The following is a 24,190-nucleotide window of genomic DNA, read 5'->3' on the forward strand; positions in this document are numbered from 1 at the left end:
CAGGGGAATCTGTGATTTTGTCAGGGCTCTGATGACCAGGGGCATTAATGACAGCAGTGACAAAGGTCTCTCTCATCATCTCCTGGCCCAGGAAATGTCTCCTGCCTGTGGAACTGTCCCCAGGGACAATCTGAGTGTTCATCTACAATGAGACAATGTTCAGAAAGTGAAACTGAGAAGAACCAGAAGTGCAGGTTGGCCAGGCTGGTTGCTTTGTCCAAATTCAAAGTAACATAATCAAGGAGAGGAGAAACCAGGCTCTGATAAGGATCTCCACTTCCAAAGCTCTGACATTAAAGCTGTGTTTTCTTTCCCCTCCTGCTCTTCAGATTTCTCTCTTCTCCTGTGCCTCAAACTTGATAAGGCAAGTTTGAAATCCTGAAATCCTCCCTGGGCTCCCAGCACGGGCATTATTTGAAGCAGACAGGGAGATAACATATCTGGCAGAGAGAGAAACACTAGGCTTTAACTTTTCAACTGCACGAAGCAGTGATTTTCCTGCCCCCACCTCTCTGCTCTCATCTCTGAGCTGCTTGATTTCAGTAAATTGCTCTCTGCCTGGCATCAGCGTGGGCAGTGACTCACTCCCACTTTGGAGTCTCTGGCTTCTTCCAGGAGCTCTTGGAGCTCCTGTCAGGAACTCAGCAGGTGCCAAATAACCTCATGGCACCACAGAGTCCTCCAGAGGGGATCCTGCCCGGACACCACGGTGCTGGACTGCCCTTGGAGCCCCTGACCCTCCCTACAGACCCTGGCTGAGACTTGGAACCAGTGCTGGCCACCAGAGACAGATCCAGCCCACTCCCCCTGTTCTGCCACTGCTGCTCCATCTCCAAGGTCCTTGGAGTCTGCCCAACCCCAGCTCCCTCCAGTGGCTCTGTGGGACATTGTTTAGCACCTCCAAGCTGCCATTGCATGGCACGCTGGGCAAGCAGAGCAGCTGGGGCCTCCAGCCCTGCAGTTCCCATTTATTTGGGAAGCACTGCCATTCCTCAACACCCTCAGGATGGCACACACAGGGAGCAGCACCACATTGAGCTGAGAACCAACAGAAAAAGCCCCAAACTCTGCAGGAGGAGCCACTGCCAGGCAAGCCCATCCTTGCTCTTGGCTCCAAGGCCCCTCTGGTTTCCAGGCAGAGCCAGTTCCCACTGGGAATGGGCTGAGCTTGGCACAGGTTCTTTCATGGTGCTGAGGCATTTCACAGCTCCCTCAGACTGACTGTGCTGAGCTTTGCAAAAATGCTCCAGAATATGGCCAACAGCCTCCAATTTGTCTGTCAAATGCCATGAATTTGCCAGCTGAGGGGGGCTGGGGTCCCTGTAGCTCTCCCAGGACACTGCTCCTCCCAGGATCTGCTCTGGGCTGTTGATGCTGTGACTTCAGCCAGGACTTAGAAAATCCTGGGGTTTCAAACAAAATTGTTTCTCTCCTCTTGTGCCTTCAGTTGTTCTTAGGGCTTAGGGGGGGCTCAGCTGGTGCCTCTGGAGCTCTCATGAACAAGTGTGGCACTGTCAGAGGGTCTGGGGTCAGAGCCTGAGCTCTGCTCTGACTGTAGAATCTTCAGGCTTTTACAACATTTGACACCATTCTTGCTAAGAGAAAGAAAAGTATTTTTCAATTATTCTGGTTTTGCTTCTGAGTTACTTCTTGCCCAAAGTTTATTTTGGCTTTGGGAGCTGAAGAACAGAATAAGCAAAGTGGAATTTCAGTGCTTTTCTACTCCACAGAGGACAGGAGGAGAATTCCTGTGCCACACACATCTGGTCTCTGCTGGCAGGTGACAGAGGGTTTATATAAACACAGCCTGTGCCCCTTCTGCCACACCACAGCTGAGTGGGCTGGGAAAAGAACATTTTGAGGGCAAAACAGAGAGAGTTGTAAGGGCAAGGTCAGGCTGTGCTAGGGCAGAACACCTAATGCCAAGCTGGCAGAGTGAGACCTCACAATATCCCTAACATCCCCTGGCCCCTTTAGAGATAGACTTGACTTTTAGGAGGCAAAGCCCCAGGGCGTGTTGGATGAGGAGGATGGATCTGCTCCACTTTCATATTTGTTCTCTCTGTCTGAGGAGATTCATGCCTTCATGAAGGTGTTAGGATGCTGCAAGGGAGAATCAAGCACATTCCTGGCAGTGCACCCCCTCTTTTCCACAGCCCTGCTCCCCAGCCTTTGTCCCTAAAGCCAGGACCCACAGCCTGCCCAGGGTGGGGAGGCAGACCTGCTGGGCTGGGTCCTGCTGCAGCTGAAGTGCTCTGATTGCACTGCTCAGATTCCAATGCCCAGGCTAAGAGAACATTGTCCTCTCCTCCCTGATAAATAAGTTTGGTCCTGCTCTAGGGCTACAAGGGACATAAAATTAAAAGCGAGCCATCATTACTGTGTCATGACCATGGCAAAACTTGTGAGAGCCACAAGAGTCCTGGGTGCCACAGCTGTCCCTGCCATCCCCTGTGCAGCTGACCCTGCTCTGGGTGTGCTCCTGGTGCACATCCTTTCCTAGATGCCCTGGCATGGTTTGGGATGAGGTGCTGGAGTGACAATCCTGCAGGTCTGGCAGAGGCTCTGCCTCCTTCAGAGCCACAAAGGGGTCTCAGCAGCACAAAGGGGTCTTAGCAGCACATCCCCTGTGTGAGCCAGGGGGAAAGGACAGGCTGCTCAGGGGAGGGACACCTCTGCTCAGGCTCCTCACTCCCTGCCCTGCCTTGGCTGCTGCCAGCACACATTGGCACCAGCAAGACAAGAGCAGCACCTCCCGCCTGGAGATGCCCCTGGAAAGAGCCCAGGTTGTCAGGACCCAGGACATCCCTCTGGCTGTCCTGAGCAGCCCAGACCCCTGCCAGGGGGCTCAGAAACCCTGGCACAGAGCCCAAAATGCCCCTGTGGGTTTGATTATGACCCATGGAGCAAGTTACCAACCTTAGATGAAGATCAGCAAGCCACAACAGTTTAGGTAGAATAACAGTGTAGTTATCACGGGGTGGAAAAGTAGATTTTGGGGTTTTTGGTATGGGGGTTCAGGAGGCAAGATGGAGGGATCTGGGTGTTTCCAGCCTTTCTCCTTCTTCTTCTGGGCCTCCATCTTCTGCTGTGATGTTGGCACTTTTGGATTGGTTTAGAGTAGAAGCTCACTGTCTAACACAGGTGATGGGCATTGGAAAGTAACTGTAAACATTGTACATGTAGTTTTTAGTATAAAGACATAACACTGCCCTGGGAGCAGGCAGAGTGCCTGGAACTGTCCGGCTGGATGGACCTCAGCAGGACAGGAGAAAGATAAGAAACAATAAACAACCTTGAGAGCGAGAAATGAAGAGCCCTGACTCCTTCTTCAAGCACCAGGCTGGGAAAAGAGACTTTGGAACTCTTCTCAGAGTCACTGTGACCAGCTAGAGATCCCGACACAGGTGAGGACAGAGCCTCTGCCCAGAGCCTCACTGCACCATTTCTGATCTGGGAGTTCATTCCTACCTCCAGTTCAGGCTTTAACATTCTGCTCTCGGCGCTGAAAACCGCAAACACAGCACAACCACAAATCCTCGGGAGCCAAATGTGAAAGGTTGACTGATACATTATCCAGGGGAGAAAAATATATTGAAAACTGCTTTTCCTGGGATAATCTGATTTTGCAGCAGGGCCAACATTAAACACGGGAGGCTCCCCAGGCAGAGGGTAATGGGTGACCTCCCTCACCTCTCTGTCAGATGGTTTCCAACTCCATCTCACTTGGCACAGGGAGATCCCTCCCACGCACAGCCTGATGCTCCATACTGGGCCCAGCAGTGAGCGTGGATAAAAAGTATTTTTAATCTCTGTTCTTAATTGTAACAGCCTTCCTCCACGCATTCTCTGGGCACTGCAGCTCTGCCTGGCACAGCCCTCACAGATGGTTGTGAGCCTGGCTGTGCCTGGGTGGGGCTCAGTGACAGCTCAATGTGATCCCTGATTAAGGATGTGGGGATCCCTTTTGGCCACAGGGAGAGCTGGGGGAGCAGAGCCCACAGAGCCTTTGCTTCAGATGGCAAGGAAATCACAGAGAGGGCTGTGCTGGCAGCAAAATGAGGCAGGTTAGGGCAGGGATGGCATGAGGGTTTGGGCACACAAACAGCTTTGTGCACATGGGTGAGCTCCATGGACTCCTCACGATGTGAAGGCACTCCTGTGCAGAGAGCTGGGCCCAGGGCACCTCAGGGCCCCTTGGAAGTCAGAGTTTGGAGCTGATTTGAATCGGGGAAGGAGGGTGACAGTACAGGAAAAGATGAAGGGTTTAAAACTTCACTGACAAATTATTATCCTCAAAAGACACACGGAGAATTGAGAGAGCAAACAACCTGACCCAAAGCAGCCCCCTGAGCACGGGAAATGGTAGAGAGGCACTCAAACCACAGTAGGGCTAGAGGGGAAGTTTTCCCCAAGCACTTCTGAACCACAGCTGCATTCCCCATCATGGGGGCCTTTGCCCTCTGCATTGCCTCAGCGTTTAAAAACTGTTTTGCCATTGCTGAGGATGCTCCTGTGAGCTGTGCTTGCCTGGCAGAGACTGGACCAGAAGCTCCAGGAACCCTCAGGAACTCTGGGGCTGTCCACACACCACACCCTGCCCTGTGAGCAGTGAGAGGTGACACCAGTGACAGGGGGGTGCAGAGGCAGAGCTGTCCCCTGCCCTCCTCCCAGGAAAACCTGGGCAGGGCAGACCCTCCAAACCCTGCTGCAGAAATGACTCCCAGGAAAGCACAATGCTCTCCCCTCCCAGCTGCACACCTGGAAATGAGCAGGTGTCCTTTTCAAAGGGCATTTTCATGCTTCTGTCCCCAAGGAAATCTATTTTTGCTGGAATTGGAGAGCTCAGGGATTCACTGAAAAGCCACGCGTGTTTAAACCAATGGCCTGTAATCATCTTAGGATTTATTTCAAGGTTACCCCCATGAAAAGAGAAGGCACCACAGCACTGCCAGCATTATTGGATCACAAGCCTTGCAATATTTGGTGTTTTTATTAAGTCTTCAGCTCCTGGAATCAGATTTCATTTGTTACACTCAAGTGGTTTTCTATTATTTTTAAAGGTTTAAAAAGACAGTAGCAAATAACTAAAGAGACTCATCTCCACCCCTCTTTTTGTTGTGAATTTGAACGTAGGATTTTTGATTCTCCTCGACTTTAATGAAATGTTTTGTGCTCTCTATGCACAATGCAAGATCTTCTAAATGAAATGTTATTGCTGCCATTGACTTTCCCAGCAGAGGGGAAGGGAGGCTCTTGTGGGGAAGGTCTTGGCTGTAAGTCAGAGACAAAAATCTCAATTTTTGTCTTTTCTGCTGGCTGCTGAGTTCTGTACTGAGGCACTGATGGGAACTGAGTCAATGCAGAGGGCAAAGGCCCCCATGAGGGGCTGCAGGTGGGGAATGTGTGGGTCAGGACTGCTTGGGGAAAACTTCCCCTCTAGACCCAGTGTGGTTTGAGTGCCTCTCTCCCATTTCCTGTGCTCAGGGGGCTGCTTTGGGTCAGGTTGTTTGCTCTCTCAATTCTCCATGTGTCTTTTGAGGATAATAATTTGTCAGCGAAGTTTTAAACCCTTCATCTTTTCCTGTGCATCTCCACTGTGCTAAACCACTTTTCCTAGAGGAGGAGGAGGAGGTGAGAAGGGGTTCAGCCTCTCACCACCTCTGTCCAGGACTCTCTCCCTTGCCTGCTATTCCAGCTGAACTATTTATAAGGAAAACGGTTCATCAGCTTTTAAAGATTTTCTAGTTCCTTTGTTTGTTTGAGGGGAATGGTTACTAGAAGCCTCTCTTCCTGTGGTTTTCCATGTCAAAAAAACCAGGAGTCCCCCAGGGTGGCTCTGCTGTGGGTGGGCACAGAGCTGAGAAGCTCCAGGCCAGAGCCAAAGCTTCCCTTCCTACAGAAGCTGAAGAAGTTCATCCAGAATTAAATTAGCAATCACAAACTCATCAGGAGACATGGCAAAGGTTCCTTCAGGATATTCAAATGCAAGTGTTAACCCAAGAGTACCTCTGGCAAAGCAACAGGATTCCTGTTCCCATTGATTTTCCCAGCCAGGGAAGGCAGGATTTGCTCAGCTGAGTCATGAGAGAGGGGAGCAGTTCCCAGCCATTCCTCTGTGCCTGCTGCAAATGGAAGTTGTGTGTGGCTCAGCCAGAGGCAGCAGTTGGGGTGTAAATGATCCAAAGTGACAACAACGAAAAATTAAATCATTACTCTGGAGCGGGGAGACGTCAACAACAGCGCAGTAAAAACAACTGCTAAGTGGAGAAAGTGTTTGCAGATAAGATAAGGCTTTGGCCCAGCTTTTGGGATTTGTTCCTACAAGGCTTTTCCTCAGCCACAGATGCATCAGCATTTCCTGCTGAGGTGGCACAGGGTCGCCCTGGTTTCCTCCTGCAATCAGCAAGGCCACCTGATTGCTCTGGGTGCTGACACACAAACCCTGTGACCTCTCTTTGGCTTTTCTGCAACCCAAACATCACCTTTGGGGCTCACCTGCACCTGCTGCAAGGCAGCCCCTGGAGTTGCAATGCCATGGCCTTTCCTGGCTGGCTGTGACCTGGATCACTGGATCAGCTGCAGATTTATGGGAAGGGGTCACAGAAAGCAGCTCCAGGTCAAAATTGTTTGGTCTTGGGCAGTGGCAGCTCATTAATCAGGGCCATTGTTTCCCTCTGACACCACAGAGAGTCCCAAGGAGTGCCAGGGATGTCACCAGACCGTGCTGCTGCTGAGCTGGGGACTGAGGGGACATGTCCTCACTTTGGGACTGGCTGATAAGCCAGGAACTCAGACCTACATGGAAAATAAACATGAAATCTGGGAAAGGAGGTGGCAACATCTGCAATCATCTGCCAGGCACTCAAGCACAATTTGAAGTATTTAGGAAATGTGGTAATCTCATGTTGATGGAAAAAAGGCTGGGAATGTTGTTATTTCTTGATCCAAATTATGGCAATTCCTCTGGGAAAGAGAGGACCTGGCACATCTCCATGATTAGGAAATATGCAGACCCAGTGGGAACAAGATGCACAAAAAAGGAGCCCTAAAGACTCTAGGGGGAAAACAAAAAAAATCCAAAAATGTGAGGTATGAAGCTGTCTTTGCCTCTCCCCCCAGCGTGGTCTCCTGAGAAAAGCTGCAGGGCTGCAGATCAGTGTTTCCAATGATTCCCAGACAGGATTACTTCATCAGCGCTCCAGACATAGCTTTCCTTCCTCCTCTGGCCATCTCCAGGACAGGGCACATTCCTCAGGCCAAGCTGGGGGTCAGAGGAGTGAGGGCACCCAGGGGCTGTGGGATGAGCCCTCAGGAAAGGGGAGCAGCCCTGGCCAGAGCTGGACACAGCTCTCTGTGCTCCCCCTGCCCACCCCAGCCCTTCCCCTCCTCCCAGAGGGCTCAGGGAGCACTTCCTGCCCTCCAGAGCCATTCCAGCATTTCTCTGGAAGTGAACACAGCCAGGATTTCTTCCCTGTCTCCAGAGCACTGGTAGGAAAACAGGAAGGTGGAAGGATTGCTCAGAAGGGGGAGTGGAAGGACAGCACCAATTTCTGCTCCCTGGGACAGGGACAGGACCCAGGGAATGGCTGGAGCTGTGCCAGGGCAGGTTTAGGTTTGAGATCAGGAAAGTTCTTCCCCCCAGAGGGTGCTGGCACTGCCCAGGAATGGGCACAGCCCCGAGGCTGCCAGAGCTGCAGGAGAGTTTGGTCAATCAGGGTGCGATTGTTGGGGGGTCTGTAGCTCAAACTGGATGATCCTTGTGGGTCCCTTCCATCTCAGGATATTCTGTGACCTATCTCTGCCTCCTCTGGGCTCTTTCCAGGCTGCCCTGTGTCCCTGTGCCATCTCAGCATTGTCCCCCCAGGTGAGCTCCTGGTGGTTTATGTGAGTATGGATGGAGGGAGCTGGAGGCTTTTATGGTTTGTCAGCCCAACTGTTCCTCACAATTACAAGCTGTGGTTCCAGCTTGTCCAAACCCTGCACTGAGCTGCCTTTAATCTAATCAGAACCCCTCTCTGCAGGCAATTTGTATGTGGTGAGTAGTTACTGTGGACGCTAAGGAAGGAGCACTTTAAAACACTTCTAGTTTAATTACTTTGTTATTTTGAGGAGTATCATCAGATCTGCTCATTTAGCAAAGGTGACAGGTGAAGCTGAGGAGTCATCAGCTGTAATTCATGGGCTTCATGTGTGCAGCACTAAACACTGCTCACTCACATCAATGGGATTGGATTTGGCACCTCTCAAAATTTCTCTCCAACTTATTTGTTTTGTACAGCTGCAAATAATGAAAGCAATTGTTGGGCTGACTCAGTTCCAAGAACTATTCCCCAACCTACTCATGTACACAGAGAGGATCAGTCAGTCTTGAAATCCATCCTGAGATGAGCCAGCTCCTCCCATGCAAAAACAAGCAGTAAATCTCTATGGATTCACCAGTGATTTCCCTCCTCGTCCTACCCAGCTTCACTCTTTACACTGGACTTTTTAGCCTGGAATAAAGGGCTTGCCTACACTTTGGTAAGATGCCTACACTCCAGGGTGGATGTTTTGTTGAGGAGAGTAGACTTCTTAAAAGTTAGAGCTGTAGTAGAGAAGTTTTCAACAGGTTTTCTATACACTTTTATACCTTCTTTATAATTTCTTTTTGAAGTGACTAGAAATCAGATTTAAAAAAACACCAACCCTTCCTTTTCTGCGTGGCTGTGATAAGTTAATATTAATTTTTTCCTTATTAATCAGTTATTGGCAGGCTGGAAATCTCTGTGGTGGTTCCTTTACTGTGGTGGCATTTCCCAAAGAAGGGGACAAGGTGCACCAGGAGTGATGAACTGCAGGTGGGACACAGAGAGATTTGAGGCAGGTTTTGTCTCTCTGAGGATAAGAAACTGCCTTATTTCAGTGTTTAGAGGCAATGCAATAACCCTTATTTCAGTGTTTAGGGGCAATGCCATAACCCTCAGTGTTCAGGGGCAATGCAATAACCCTTATTTCAGTGTTCAGGGGCAATGCAATAACCCAGGCAGGCATCAGCTCCTAACTGAGCCCAGCTGCCAGCAGAGGTCAGGATTGAAACTGGCACCAGAAAATGTTAAGGAGGGATTTCCCTGAGGTTTCCATGCAAGCTGCTGTCAGTGGGGAACTGAAATTTTTGCCAGAGTTCAATGCAACAGTTGGTTTCCCATGTGTGGAGAATCTGCCCTGGTTGTGGAGAGCTGACCCAGTCCCTGACATCTTCAATCAGGACACAACTTCCAAGAGTAATTTAAGGCATTCAGACTCGGTTTAGGAACACAGCTTTGAGGCTTGAAAAGTAACACTCCTATAAATTCACAGCAAACAGATGCAAATGAACTTTTCTCAGGTTAAAGAGGTTGGTAAATGAAGTTTCACTGGGCCACAGCACACAAATTAAAGCCCTGCCCAGCATGAACTCCACATGAAGTCCCACTTGAGGGGTGCTAACTTTGAACTTCACCTGGCCTGGCTATTTTAGCTCTTAGGACATTCATTTCCAGAGCAATTTTCCATGTAACATGAGGCAATAGCAGCAAGTGAAACAGTATTTCCAAATATCCAGTCAACGAAATCATTGTCCCGTGTGTCAGCTTCTCCTTTGATAATAAAATATGATGGTAATTCATCCTAAGACCAAGGCTTTGGGAAACTGTAACATGGATCCCCTGGAGAGACATTAAAATGGCCAGAGGAGAAGAGAGAGAAGTTACAAAATCCCTGACACCATGGTTTAGCAAAGTGTGTGTTTCTTTGAAAGCATTTTTTGGTCTTTTTTGCCAGCACTCAGCCTCTGCCTGGATGTATCAGATCAGAAGGATGCTCACTCATATCCCTCCTGCACTGTCTGCAGACTAAATCTGTGATTCCCAAATTTTCTTCTTGTTCCATCATGAGAGTGTTGGAAACCCTGTACCTTATCCTCAAACCCTGGACTGAATGAGCTTTATAAGACCTGGAAAAATAAAATTTAAGCCCAACAGATGGGAATCATCAGGAATGGCTCATAAGTGGGCCTTTAGGTGCTACAATAATAAAACTGCTGGAAATGGGAGTGGTTATCAGGAGAGGTGGGAATCATGGCAGGTCTGATACCAAGGGCAATCATTTATCTGCTCCTTCTGTTGGCAAGAGTCTGGGGAGAGGAAAGGAAACCTTCCCAAGGCTGTTCCATCAGCCTGTGTAACTCACCTCCCAAAGGAAGCAGAGATGCCAGCTCTATCTTTAGGAATATTTAGAATTAGAGGAGATAAAGTGCTGGGAGATGTCCTTCAGGAAACATTTACTGGTGCTCCACATGGAACAATCTCTGAGAGCCCCAGCTGCCACATTTGGGGATTCTCTGCTGTCCTGCTGAGTGGCCAAGCAGGGCCTGCCTCGAGGCACAGGACCCTTCCCTTTCCAAACTTCTTTGGTGCTCCCTCAAAGGCAGAGTGGAAATCTCAACTCTGGACTCTGAAGTGTCCCCAGAGCAGACCTCAGAGAGGACTGGGGATGTTTTCTAAGAAAGGCAAGAACTGACAGAGGAATTTGGGTGAAGTTTTTCTGGATGACGAGAGGGTGGATTGCAAAGCAACCTCTGACCGTGCTCCAGGGCTAAATCCAACTTGCCTTCAAGGAACATGACTGCCCAGGGAACACCAAATAATTATGGGAAAGCTGCTCAGAGAGACCCCAGCTTTCCTTAGGCCACATTCCCCAAGGTTTCTTGCTTAGAGCCTTGCTGGTGTGAGTCCAGCAGTGATCTCTGCTCCCTGGAGATGCTGCTGTGTCCCATAGGCAGCACCACACAAACCCTGGTGGAACCTGGGCAATCCCCATTCTCAGGCCTTTTTTCCTGCTCTCCATCTCTTTCCTCATCCCCAGCCCTCCTTTCTAAGAAAAAAAATGAGCCTGCATGGAAAGGCTTCTTTGTAAAGAACATCTGTGTCCTCCTGTGTGATGAATCACTGACCTGCAGAAGGAGCAGGCCAGGGGAAGGCCACGAGAGGGATGGAGCTGAAATCAGAGCAGGGAAGGTGGATGGGCAGGGTGAAGCAGAACAAAAGCTCACCCCTGTTAGCATTGTTGGACCATTTCTCCTTGAGCTATAAATCCAGAAGCAAATGAGGCAGAGCCTCCTGAGGTCAAGTCAGTTGATGTGCCACACTAAACAGAGATGGATTTGAGCAAATACAGGGGCTGGACGTGTCAGGAACATGTGAATGCTCAGTGTCAGTAAAAGCTGCTCGGTGGGTAATTACTTTGTTTTCTTAGTTTCTGAGCTCTACCCATTAAGAAGCAATGGGCTAAAGCTGACTTTGGACTTGATGCAGAATCTGTTTTCGATCAGCTCCGTGTTCCACTTCTGTCGGCTTTGTGTGCCTGTCTCAGGAGGTTTTCCCTTTTTTTCTGGTTTGTTTTGAAGGATAGCAGGTTGCTATTTTGGGAGACAAGATAAAAGCTGTTTGCTGAGATGGGGAGAGGGAACCTAACCATCTCCTTAAAACCAAGCCCAGTTTCAGTTACATTTCCACAGCCCCGGGCGAGGTTTTGTTGCCCTGTGCCTGCAGCCTCCCCGGCCAGCTGGGCCTAACTAGGTCTGGTTTCCTCACTGGTTTGCATTAAGCTGGAAAGTACCAATTGGGCCCAGGGAACTGGCTGCAAATCATTTGGTGAAATCCTTCTTAATGACAAACTCCATCAGGCCGTGGAGCAGGGCTTCAATCACTTCCTCAGCCTCCGCCGCACTCCTACCCTGACGTGACCCCAACTTCTCCCCTGTTTGTGAGGCTTCTCCACAGCTGTGACATAATGTTTTTGATGGCAGCCTTTGGAGGAATTCTGCTCGTGGCAAAGGAGAAATCTGCTTCGAATTAGCACTGCTCATATTTATCAAGTCTGCATAGCATGGCTGCCTGTTGACAAAAATCCCTTCTCCTGTCCCCCGCAGGTTCCCACATGAGCTCACTTGACTCACAAAGGTTTGGTGCTAAAGCATTTTTGGTGTCTGGGAGCAGCCCAGAGAAGGGGCAGCAGGTGGGTGACAGTCCAGGTGTGATGCCCAGAGCCAGGCTGTGTTTTTAGTGCCAGGTCCTGCCTTTTGGGTGGATTTGTGGGTGCCCAGACACTTCCAGGACTCCTCTGCCGTGCCTGGAGCCATTCCCTCTCTAACAGGTTGGTTGAGTTGCAGCACATCAGTTCCTCATCTGGAAAAACTGTGGCTCAGGGAGGGGGGTTGCACAGTGACCTGGAAACAGCAGATTTGCTTTGTGGGATCCTGATTTTAAAGGTGCTTTAGTGCAGCTGCTTCCAAGAAAAGCAAACATTGCCAGGTACCGGGAGCAGCCCCAGGTCACATTAAAGCCACCTACGCCACTCGGCCAGAGCTGGGCAGGAAATTCTTCTCTCTTCATGTCTAAATATTTAAGGCCTATTTATTTATTTTAATTCCTCTTGTGCATAGGGATAAAAACACAAATCCTTCAAAGGTTTTTCTTATTATGGAAAGCAGCAACAGAAAAAGACTCGTCTAAAAATAGCTGGGTATTTAGGGCAGCCCCCGGTAGTGGGAGACAGATCCAGAGCCCAGATTCCACCAAGGAACGTGGTGTCCCCTGCATCCCACACTTCCATCCCAACAACAAGGTCATGGCATCGCTGGGATGGGACCAGAAACACCTTCCTGGCTGGAGAAGGTTTCCTGGAAAACTGCTTCTAATCCAGCCACTTTCCATGCAGGATTTTGCCACAGCGTAATTTCCTAATTAAAAGCTTTTTTTTTCTTTTTTTTCTTATGAAACCTCAAACTGGTTCTGTTTTTAATATTGATTTCAAAGCAGAAACAACCACACCACTGTTTGCTTTTCCTAAAAATCTCACCTCTTCATCCCAAAAGTTTCTTGCAGTTCCTATAGACAGACAAAATTCACAGTTGCCCTTTGAACAGTAAAATTCATTTGGATGCTGGGTAGTTAACAAAATCAACAAACATGACTCTAAAAGTAATTAAATGAAGAGGGTTTGGAGCTCTGTCCTGCCTGTCTCTCGCAGAGGATCCAAAGGCCTGGTAAGGAATACAGAACTATATGGAAATGACTAAGAAAAAAGGGAATGATGAAAGTTCAGTGAGCACTGAATGAAAGCAAAATGAAAACTGGATGTCACCAAGAAAGAAAAATGTCACCATTTGAATTCAGGAGGAGAAAAGCACCAAGGTGAGAGATGAAAGAATAATGCAAATCCATGCAGGCAATTAAATTAAAAAGGTTCTTTCCATCCTGATTCCACGCATACAGCCTTGATTTGCTGCACTCAGAATTCAGAGAACTAATCCCAGAAATGAAATCCAGATCTGAGACCCTGCAGAATAAACAAACAGCTTATCAAGCTAGAGCCAGCCTTTGCTGGGGTTCCTCTTTCAGAGTTCTGCTCCCTCTTGTCTTGGTTAATCACTAAAACTTTTGGTGCTGCCCATGAATTTTGGCCTGGCAGAGGTGACCTGTGCCTCTCAGGGGTTTCTGCATGTGCTGAAGGAACCAGCAGGTTCCTGGTGCCCCTTGCTGATCACAGGGGTGTTTGTGAGGTGTGGCAGGGCAGGAGGGGGAAGATCACCCTGCAGGCAGACAGAATCGCTAGAAAAGCACATTAAAATGGGTTTGAATTTTCCCTGGGTGCGCCAGGAGGTTCCAGAGGTGCCTGGATCTGCATGGCCAGGCCAAGCCAAGCCCAGCCACTGGCACAGCCAACAACAAGCAACACTTGGAGCCACAGGAACAACTCTTGGGTTCCAGCTGGAAAGGGAGCCTCAGCATTTTGTTGCACTCTTAAGCTATCAAAATGTTTATACCAATTGAAAACAGGCTCTTGGGGGAGAGTAAAAAAACAGGGATGAATTTTCAGGCTGAAACCTCAGCTGCCAAATTGTAAAACCCTTGGCTGGAAGGTCTCAGGGTAGAAAGGACTGTGCAGCATTAACTGCATAGCCATCAGAATAAAGAGAGCCTTCAGGAAAATTGTGAGGCATTTCTTCTGGGCTCTAGAGCAAGGTCAAAGCATGGAAGCAGCTTTGGGAGGAGAAAAACACTGCTGGAGAGTAAAAAGAGCTGTGGATCAAGCCCCAGTCCTGCAAAGCTTGTTCACAGGAGCTGCTGTGCTGACATGAACATCTGAGCAGGGGGAGAGCCCTCTGAGGCCAGGCAGAGGCAGCAGGGAGAGATCCTGACATGGGGAAATGGCTCTGAAATTCAGGGAAATTTCCACCACAATGGCACTGAAATTAAGGGAAGTTTCCCCCACAGTGGCACCAAAATTAAGGGAAGTTTCCCTTGCAATGGCACTGAAATTAAGGGAAGTTTCCCTTGCAATGGCACTGAAATTAAGGGAAGTTTCCCCCACAGTAGCACTGACATGAAGGGAAGTTTCTCTCACAGTGGCAATGAAATTAAGAAAAGTTTCCCTTGCAATGGCTCTGAAATTAAGGGATGTTTCCCTTGTAATGGCTCTGGAATTAAGGGACAGTTTGCTCCATGGTGGCACTGAAATTAAGTGATGTTTCCCCCACAATGGCACCAAAATTAAGGAAAGTTTCCCTTGCAATGGCACTGAAATTAAGGGAAGTTTCCCTCACAGTGGTATTGAAATTAAGGGTTGTTTCCTCCACAATGGCACCAAAATTAAGGAAAGTTTCCCTTGCAATGCCATTGAAATTAAAGGATGTTTCCTCCACAATGACACTGAAATTAAGTGATGTTTCCCCCACTGGCACAAAAATTAAGGAAAGTTTCCCTTGCAATGGCACTGAAATTAAGGGAAGTTTCCCCCACAATGGCACCAAAATTAAGGGAAGTTTCACTCACAGTGGCAATGAAATTAAGGAAAGTTTCCCTTGCAAATGGCACTGAAATTAAGGGATGTTTTCCCCACAATGGCACTGAAATTAAGGGATGTTTCATCCATAATGGCACTGAAGTTCAAGAACAATTTCCCCTGTGATGAAACAGAAACTCTCCCCTGCTCACATCACCACAGGAGGAAGGACAGCAGATAACTTTTTGTATTCTTAATTCAGTTGAGCTGTTTTAAAACTATGAGTCCCTTAACTCAGTATTAGACCTGTTTAGCTTCTTACAAATCTTTATAAAAACGGTTCTGCTTGTTCATTTTTCAGTGTTGTTTATCCTTTGGCCATGAAAATACAGTTTATCTGGTGAGATTTCATTGATTGTACCAGGATATCAGAAAAGCAGCAATTTGTAGTGATCCTGAAGTGGCAGAAGTGCCAACATTTGGGTGAGATTCCAGCCTGGTTCCCATCATTCCACTCCTGAGCAAGGACAGATTTTCCCCTGCCCTCCCCAAACTCCCACAGCAGTGACAGCCCTGAGTTAACAATGCTGAGCATGACCTGTTTACTCTTTGGAAATGAGTAATTCTCTGCATGATTCATCTCTCTCTGTCTTTGTTGTTCCTCAGAGCAGCCATAGAGGAATTTTAGCTGTGGTATTTGATTCCTGCAGCCAACAGGGCAACTTTCTCTTTTCCCCGGTTTCCAGGAGAATGTGGGTGGTTGGTAAGGAGACACAGAGAAAGAAGGAAAATTTGGCATTTTTCCGTGGAATTCTCCAGTTCTGAGCTTGATTAGAGCTCTCCTTGTGCTCTGCAGGGACTCCAACCCCCTTGACACCCTCTCTCAAGCCAGTGGGATGCAGTGGGAGCAGAACACAGCCAGGATTTCAACCTCTCCAGCCCTCCCTGGGGTTTTATTCACCAGTGGAACCAGATCCTCACAGCTCATCCAAACTGCATCTTGAGCTGGAAGCTGCAGTGTGACCTCACTGACATTCCCATTTTCCAGATGGGATTCCCCACTCTGATCCTGTGCTGACACGAGGTCCCATTGCAGATGAAAGGGAAAATAACTCAGATATCTACACTCAAGCAGAAGGCAATGCAAAGCTCATGTAGGACCCTGCCCTTTACAAACTCCTGCAAAATGCTAATTTCTCTGTTCCACTGCTGATCCCTAAATGAATGTTTGTTGTTGAAGACCTGAATGTTGAGGATTTGGAGAACTGTAATGCGCAAATCTTTCCCTTTCCTCATTAAGTCTGGCTGTAGCTGGGAGATTTGGGATCTGCAGCCTCTGCTGACCCCCCCAGCCACAGGAATAGGGAGGAAAGGAAATCCAAATATAAAATCAGCTCAATGTTCTTGTCTCCCTCAGCACAGGAGTTAAGTTCCTCTCCCTCTGTCCTCACCCAACTCAGGGCACTTTGGTGAGCCCTCCATGCAAAGGATTAATCCAAAGTTGAATGTTTTTTGATTTAAAATGAGAAGAGGAAAAAATCTGCAGCTCCAGCTCTTCTGTTTTCTGACAAAAATGCTGACCCCACTCCTGGGCATGACTCATCACAGGACAGAAAGGAGCCCTCAGTTACAGAACCTCGTTCAGGTTCCAGATCCCAGTGATGCTCCTGGAGGAGCTCCCAGCTGTGGGATCCCACCCTCTCTGATCCCATTCCAGCCCAGGATGGACACTCAGAGTCCCCCACATGCAGGGGGAGTTTTTAGAGAAGGCAGGAAGGATCCAGAGTCATCCCAAACCAAACCCATTTCCCACAGAATCCACCTGTCTCCCCCAAATCCAGGGAGAATGTGACAGTGTTCACAGGGGTTCTTGGATGAGGGAAGAGATGAGGATCTGACTCCATGTTTCAGAAGGCTGATTTATTATTTTATTATATATATTATATTAAAACTATACTGAAAGAATAGAAGAAAAGGTTCCATCAGAAGGCTGGCTAAGAATAGAAAAGAATGATAACAAAGGTTTGTGGCTTGGGCTCTGTGTCTAAGCTAGCTGGGCTGTGATTGGCCATTAATTACAAACCACCACACGAGACCAATCCCAGATGCACCTGTTGCATTCCACAGCAGCAGATAATCATTGATTACATTTTGTCCCTGAGGCCTCCCGGCTTCTCAGGAGGAAAAATCTTAAGGAAAGGGTTTTTCGTGAAAAGATGTCTGTGACAGGAGAACACACCAGAGATTTGGGGCCACTCCTTGGAGTTAAATTGCCTTTGCTGTGCCCTGAGCTGTTCATCCCAAAGCAGAGCCCAGCTGGCAGCACCCCAAACCCCCGGGAAGTTTTTGGGGGCAAAGCTTGGAGCAGGAGGATCCCCCCTGAGCCATTCCCAGGGATTCATTGTGCACATGCACCCAGCCCCTCTTTCTTCTCCTGAACTGCTTTCATCTCCCCTGGTTTGAAAGAAGCCAGGGCTGGCCCCACCCTGCTGCACAACTGCAGGGCTATTTACCACTTGGAGAGGAAATCCCATGTCACAACCCCTCGGAGCACAAGGAATAATGTCCGGAATTCCTTTATCTGTGACCAGGCCTGCCTCACAGGCTTTTTCCTGTCACTTAAGTGTACACAAAGATATTCTTTTCTTTTGTCAAGGCAAAGGGCCCAGATTTTAATGATGGTTTATTAAAAAAGAAAAGGTTTTGGCAAGACTCAAGAACAAACGTTCTCTGACTTTGGGACCTTTTGTTCTTCAAGGTGAAAAGTGACTATAAAGAATAAGGAAAATTGAGTCACTGGTCCTTGCCCTCCATAGTAAATTTGACCTCCACTGTTTTGACAGTGCCTAAAATTGGTGTCCTGGGGTAATCAGGGAAGTTAAAGTGATAAGCCTCTCTCCAGGGCTGCTCTGCAAGGTGATGTTTTCTGAAGTGATCAAAACGACCCTTTGAGCACTGCAGATCTGTACCCTCAGCTCCAAGGTTCGGTCCATGCTTCATTCCAAACTGCCTGGCTGAAGGTTGTGCTAATCCATTTGTGAGAGGGATGGAGAGAGAGGTGCTGCTGGACACAGTCCTGGGGCAGGGCCCTTTCCTGAGAGGATGGGGAGGAGTGGGATCCAGCACGTGCTGAAATGTCTGTCTGCACATGGATCCAGCCCTTCCCTGCACATGGATCCAGCATTCCCTGCACATGGATCCAGCATTCCCTGCACCTGGATCCAGCCCTTCCCTGCACATGGATCCAGCCCTTCCCTGCACATGGATCCAGCATTCCCTGTGCATGGATCCAGCATTCCCTGTGCACATGGATTCAGCATTCCCTGCACCTGGATCCAGCCCTTCCCTGCACATGGATCCAGCCCTTCCCTGCACATGGATCCAGCATTCCCTGTGCATGGATCCAGCATTCCCTGCACCTGCCAGGCTCACACTTGGGATAAGAGGATCAGAGTCTCCCAGGAATGGCTGAGCCATGCTCCCAGAGCCCCTCTGTGCTGGCAGGACAGCTGGAATCCCTCAGGGATACCTGCCGGCATCCCAGGCACTGCTGGGGCCATTCCCTCCTCCTGGCACAGAACAGTGCAGGGACCCCCGGCCCCAGGCCAGAGGGGAGGGGAATCTCCAGCAGGAAAGCCCTGGGAGCAAGGAAGTCACAGCAGAAATATTGGCACCAGCGTTCTGAGGGAGGAGGGGGGAGCAGGCAGGGGAGGAATCTTTCCAGGAAAAGGACATTTGCATCAGATACTTGCAGAAATAAAATATCAGAGAAATGTTCTGAATGCTGGCAGCTCTGCCCTGCTTTGCCCCATCACTCTCCAAAATCCTTCTCTAAAAAGAGGTGATCCTTCAGTCTGGAGCCCCTGATGCAGAAAGGAGTGCAAGCACCATCAGGGAGCACAGAGCAGCCCCAGGTGATCCCTGGCACCCTCCTGGCACTGTGGGGATGGCAGGAAGCTGCAGCCTTGTTGCAGGACAGATAACTCAGCAGCTGGAGTCTGCTGGCTCTTTATTGCTGTTCCTGCAGCACTCAGGCAGTGCCAGATGTGCTGTCCCTGACTCATGTGCATTGTGTTTGATGTCTCCCACCAGAACCAGCCTTGGGCTGCATCCAGGCTGCTTTTAGCAGAGATAAATATTTGGGTGAGCCTGTGATTGGCAGGAACCTGTCCCTCCCTCAGCATCCTCCCCAGCTGAGGAGCAGGCAGCAGCTCAGGCAGGCACAGATGCTTTCTGCACAGGAGGAACAACCTGTGCTCCCACTGAGCTGCTGCCACTGAAACGAAGCTCCCAAGGAGGGATTTTGGCAGGAGGGACCTTGCAGGGGCTGGGAGCTGAGTGTTCACCCAGGGCTGTGTCTGTGTGCTGGAGCACAGCAGCAATTACAGCTGCTCTTACCTGTGTGCTGCCAGGCACAGCAAACACCTCCCACCCTGCCTGCAGGGCATCAATCCCACTGCTCCCCGGCTTCCTGCAGGATGGATGCTGTGGAATACACTGAACTTGGAGGCCTGGCAGCTGTAAGGCTTGATTTGCCTTTGCCCTCTGCATTTATGGGGCACAAAGAGCGTGTGGAGCAGAAAGGACCCATGGTCAGGCAGGGCATTGAAAGGCTGGATCCATGGGTTCTCCTTGCTTCTGGACAAGCTCACTCGTTTCTTTCTCCACTTTCTGAGTGACCCACAGTCCCTGGACAGACCCCACAGGCCCTGGCTGGGCTGCAGGGTGTGCTGAGCAGGGCTCTGTGTGCTGTGCTGGGGTGTCCCAGCCCCACAGCCCTGTCCTGCCCACCTGGGCCAGGTGGATTAGGATTTCTGCCAGGGGTGGCTCAGCGATCCCAACCCACCTGTGAGAACCCAATTCATGCAAATCAAGGTGGATTAGTCCCTTCCATTTCCCTGCTCTGTCACTTTGCAGTTGGTGGCAGTGATTTAAGGCCACTTTACTCAGAACTGGAGCTTTTCCCCCCATTTTTATTTGCCTGACCTTGGTGTTCCAGTCTGCTGAACAAGGAGATGAAGCCATGTGTGACAAACCATCCAGGCTGGTGTTTGCTGGGATGGGTCACAGATTTTCCTGCCCTGTGTCAAAGGGATCCCTGCAGGGACAATGGCAGAGCTGTCCCAGAAGGAGACACCCCTCCTGTGCAGACATTTCTCTGCAAGTTGCCATAAATTCACTGTGTTTTGGAGAGCTGAGACTGCTGTGCCACACAAGGAGCTCTCAGTGTCACTCTGACAGCACAATCCTGATTTTGGGTGTGCATCCCTCAGGGAGCTCACAACCTGAGAGTGCTGAGATCACTCCTGAGGCAGGCAAGCATCAAAAACTCAGCCCCAAATCCCCGAATTTGGGGCAGGGAGGTCAGAAACACCTCCCTGTTTTGTATCCTGCCTGATACCTGCTTTTGAACCAGGTCACAAGAGATTGTTATTCCCAGCAGAGTGGGGCTGTGTTGAAATGTGGAATTTTTCAGGAATTTTTCATTAACATTGGCTCTGGCAGATAAAATACTGGCCATGCCAAAGACAACATGCTTGGGAATATGCTGCTCCTGAGCACAGAGATATTGTCCCTCAGCACTGCAGCCCACCCAGCACATGGATTGCCCCAGTGGCAAAGACAATAACAGCCATGGAAGCTGATAATGCCCAGGAATTTTGCTTTTCCTGTGTATTTCCATCTTCATTAAAAGGCCAGGGTGGCATATTCCAGTGAACACTCATTTTTGGTGTTCCCTTTTCAGTGAGAGGATTTGCTTGGTAGGAGATGAAACAGTTGCAATTCTATCAACGGGTGCACAAAAAAAGGATAACCTTTGGGATTCTGCATGAATTTGATTATTTTCACATGGAAAGAGAAAAGAGACAGAATACTGGTCATGCATGAGCAAAGCTGAAGGGGTGCTGAGGGTTCAGGAGTTTTGCTGGGCTGGTTGCTACAGGGTGGGTGAGGAGTTCTGACAATCATTGTGGATAACTCCATCCACCCCTGTGGATAACCCCATCCATCCATCCATCCATCCATCCATCCATCCATCCATCCATCATCCATCCATCATCCATCCATCCATCCATCCATCCATCCATCATCCATCCATCCATCCATCCATCCATCCATCCATCCATCCATCCATCATCCATCATCCATCCATCCATCCATCATCCATCCATCCATCCATCCATCCATCCATCCATCCATCCATCATCCATCCATCCATCCATCCATCCATCCATCCATCATCCATCCATCCATCCATCCATCCATCCATCCATCCATCCATCCATCATCCATCCATCCATCATCCATCATCCATCCATCCATCCATCATCCATCATCCATCCATCCATCATCCATCCATCATCCATCCATCCATCCATCCATCCATCCATCATCCATCCATCCATCCATCCATCCATCCATCCATCCATCCATCATCCATCATCCATCCATCCATCCATCATCCATCCATCCATCCATCCATCCATCCATCCATCCATCCATCCATCATCCATCCATCCATCCATCCATCATCCATCCATCATCCATCCATCCATCCATCCATCCATCCATCATCCATCCATCCATCCATCCATCCATCCATCCATCCATCCATCATCCATCCATCCATCCATCCATCCATCATCCATCCATCCATCCATCCATCCATCCATCCATCCATCATCCATCCATCCATCCATCCATCCATCCATCCATCCATCCATCCATCCATCATCCATCCATCCATCCATCCATCCATCCATCCATCCATCCATCCATCCATCATCCATCCATCCACCATCCATCCATCATCCATCCATCCATCCATCCATCCATCCATCCATCCATCCATCCATCCATCCATCCACCCATCCCTGTGGATAAACCCAAACCCATCCACTCCTGGCCTGCCCCTCCTCAGAGCCCAGCTCCAGCACTGACCCCTCCTGGCCTCCCTTTCTCCTGTCCTCCCAGGACATTCCAGACCTACTGGACACAGAAATGTGTTCTTAAAGTAAATACCTAAAGTTCTGCTGCTTGGGAAAAACAAAACACATCCAAGCAGGAACAATGTCTCTCTTTTTCTTTCTTCCCACCCTTCCTCACGACAAAATACTAACAAATATTGATATAAGCACTAAAGCTTTGATGCTGGGCTTTGAGAGGATCTGTAAATGGGTGTCTTGTTTGTATCTGTGTGTTATTATTCATCTTTTGTTTTCTGCATGGCCATGCCCACCCTCTGAGGGTTCAAATCCAAGGGGCTGGGCCCAAAAATGAGCTGAGGCTAAAGGTATTCAGGGCTTAGCTGTGGGTTTGGGCAGGTGCAGCTTTTGTAGGGCGATATCCATGGTTGAAAGGAGGGTGTCAAAATGGGAATAATAGTAATAATAGTAATAATAGTAATAATAGTAATAGTAGTAATAATAGTAATAGTAATAGTAATAGTAATAATAATAATAATAATAATAATAATAATAATCATCAGACTGCAAGGGGTAAAGAGGACCTCAGGCTGGGTTTTGAGCCCTGGCTGGATGCTGCTCAGCTGAAATTGTCCTCTCCCCAAAAGAGTTCAGATTCCAGAACAAGTGAGCTCCTAGAGGGGGGATTTCTCCTTTGGATTCTCAACTCCAATAACCCAATATTCCCTTGAGCAGTGTGATGCCTGTAATCACCTTATTTCTGCTGCTGAAAGCAGCAAGGGGCTGTTTGAGGGCTCCAAGGAGGAGGGGAAGCTCCTGCTGAGCTCCTGACCAGCCCAGGTGCTCTCCAGGCTCATTGAGGAGCTCTCCAGGAGGCACCACCAGCATGGGAGGATGAGAACAAACCCTCAGCCTGGAACCCTCTCACTCTGAGAGCCTCTCCGTGGGGGAATCCATCAGAGCAGGGCTGGGAATTAGCTTTGCAAACTCCTCCATGCCAGAAGAATGAGAACCAAGAGGCTTCTTGGGATGTGTTTGCAGCTGGAGTGGCTCTGCAGCAGTGCAGGGGTGGGTGGGGATGCTGTGGATATTTCACCATTCAGGTGTGGGTGTGGGTGCTGTGGATATTTCACCATTCAGGAGGCTGAGGGAGGCTCCACAGCAGAAGAAATTCCAGAAAAAAAATGCAGCTTTGCAAGGCAGGGATTTCTGCCAGTCCAGGCCAAGCCCAGCCAGTCCCCAGTCCTGATCCTCACAGCCTGAGAAGCCTCCCTGTCCCTGCAGCTTCTGGTGGGCTTTTCTCTGGTGGTGGGAGTGAAAGATGAAGCTGTTGCAGACATCTTTTTATGAAAATCCTTTCCTTAGGATTTTTTCTTCCTGAGAGGCTGAGAGGCCTCAGGAACAAAATGTAAACAAAGGTTATCTGCTGCTGTGGAATGCAACAGGTGCATCTGGGATTGGCCTATCTTGGATGTTTACAATTAATGGCCAGCCACAGCCCAGTTAGCTTGGACTCTCTCTCCGAGACACAAACCTTTGTTATTCTTTTCCTTTCTATTCTATTCTTAGCTAGCCTTCTGAGACGAAACCTTTCCTTCTATTCCTTAGTATAGTTATAATGTAATATATATCATAAAGTAATAAATCAGCCTTCTGAAACATGGATTCAGATCCTTGTCTCTTCCCTCATCCTGAAAACCCCTGTGGACACTGTCACATGAAGCAAATCTCCTGCAGCTCCTCAGCTGCTTTTTCTGTTCCAGACATTGATCACTCCATCCCTCCAGGGAGGAAGGGAAGGACCAACCTCCCTGATTTACTGATTTACAGCAGGGCAGAGGCACAAAGGCAGGAAAAACCTGTGCTGCAGGGAGGAATGCAAGGCCAAAATGCGCTGGAGGCTGAGGGGGCACCTGCCATCTCCAGTGCAGGGCCTGAGCAAAGCACCCACAGTGCAGGGAGGGCTGGAATCCCCCCAGCCTTTCCTTGCAGAGATTCTGGGTGCTCCTCATCCCACCCTGCTGCAGCCCCTGAGCTGCAGTCACTGCTGCCCTGGGTGTTTGCCAAGGGGCAGGGGCAGAGCTGAGGCACTCCAGCCTCACCTGAGCTCCCTGGAGCACAACCCCAGCACAGAGCCACACCACAGACCTGGCCTGCTCCCTCTGCTCCCAGTGCAGAGCATCCTCAGTGCTCCATCACAGCTGCCCAAAGCATTTCTGCACCAGGCCTCTGCCTCTCTCCTCAAGAAGTGCTTGGACAAAGCCCTCAGGCACAGGCTGGGATTGGTGGGGTGTCCTGGGCAGGGACAGGAGCTGCACTGGGTGATCCCTGTGGGTCCCTTCCAACTCAGGATATTCTGTGGTTCTGTGACTCTGTGACTGATTCTGTGATTCTGTGACTCTGTGATTCTCTGATTCTGCAGTTCTGTGATTCTGTCATAGATTCTGTGATTGACTCTG

At 49.2% G+C, this 24,190-nt stretch overlaps 1 protein-coding gene across 2 annotated transcripts in view; it reads right to left on the reverse strand.

The window, feature by feature from the left end:
- The window catches only part of LOC131088533 (vascular endothelial growth factor receptor kdr-like), a 131,427-nt gene that overhangs the window by 94,956 nt on the left and 12,281 nt on the right, over window positions 1–24,190 (reverse strand). The window lies entirely within an intron of this gene.

The sequence above is a fragment of the Melospiza georgiana genome, chromosome 12 (genome assembly GCF_028018845.1).
Source record: "Melospiza georgiana isolate bMelGeo1 chromosome 12, bMelGeo1.pri, whole genome shotgun sequence".
Lineage (NCBI taxonomy): Eukaryota > Metazoa > Chordata > Aves > Passeriformes > Passerellidae > Melospiza > Melospiza georgiana.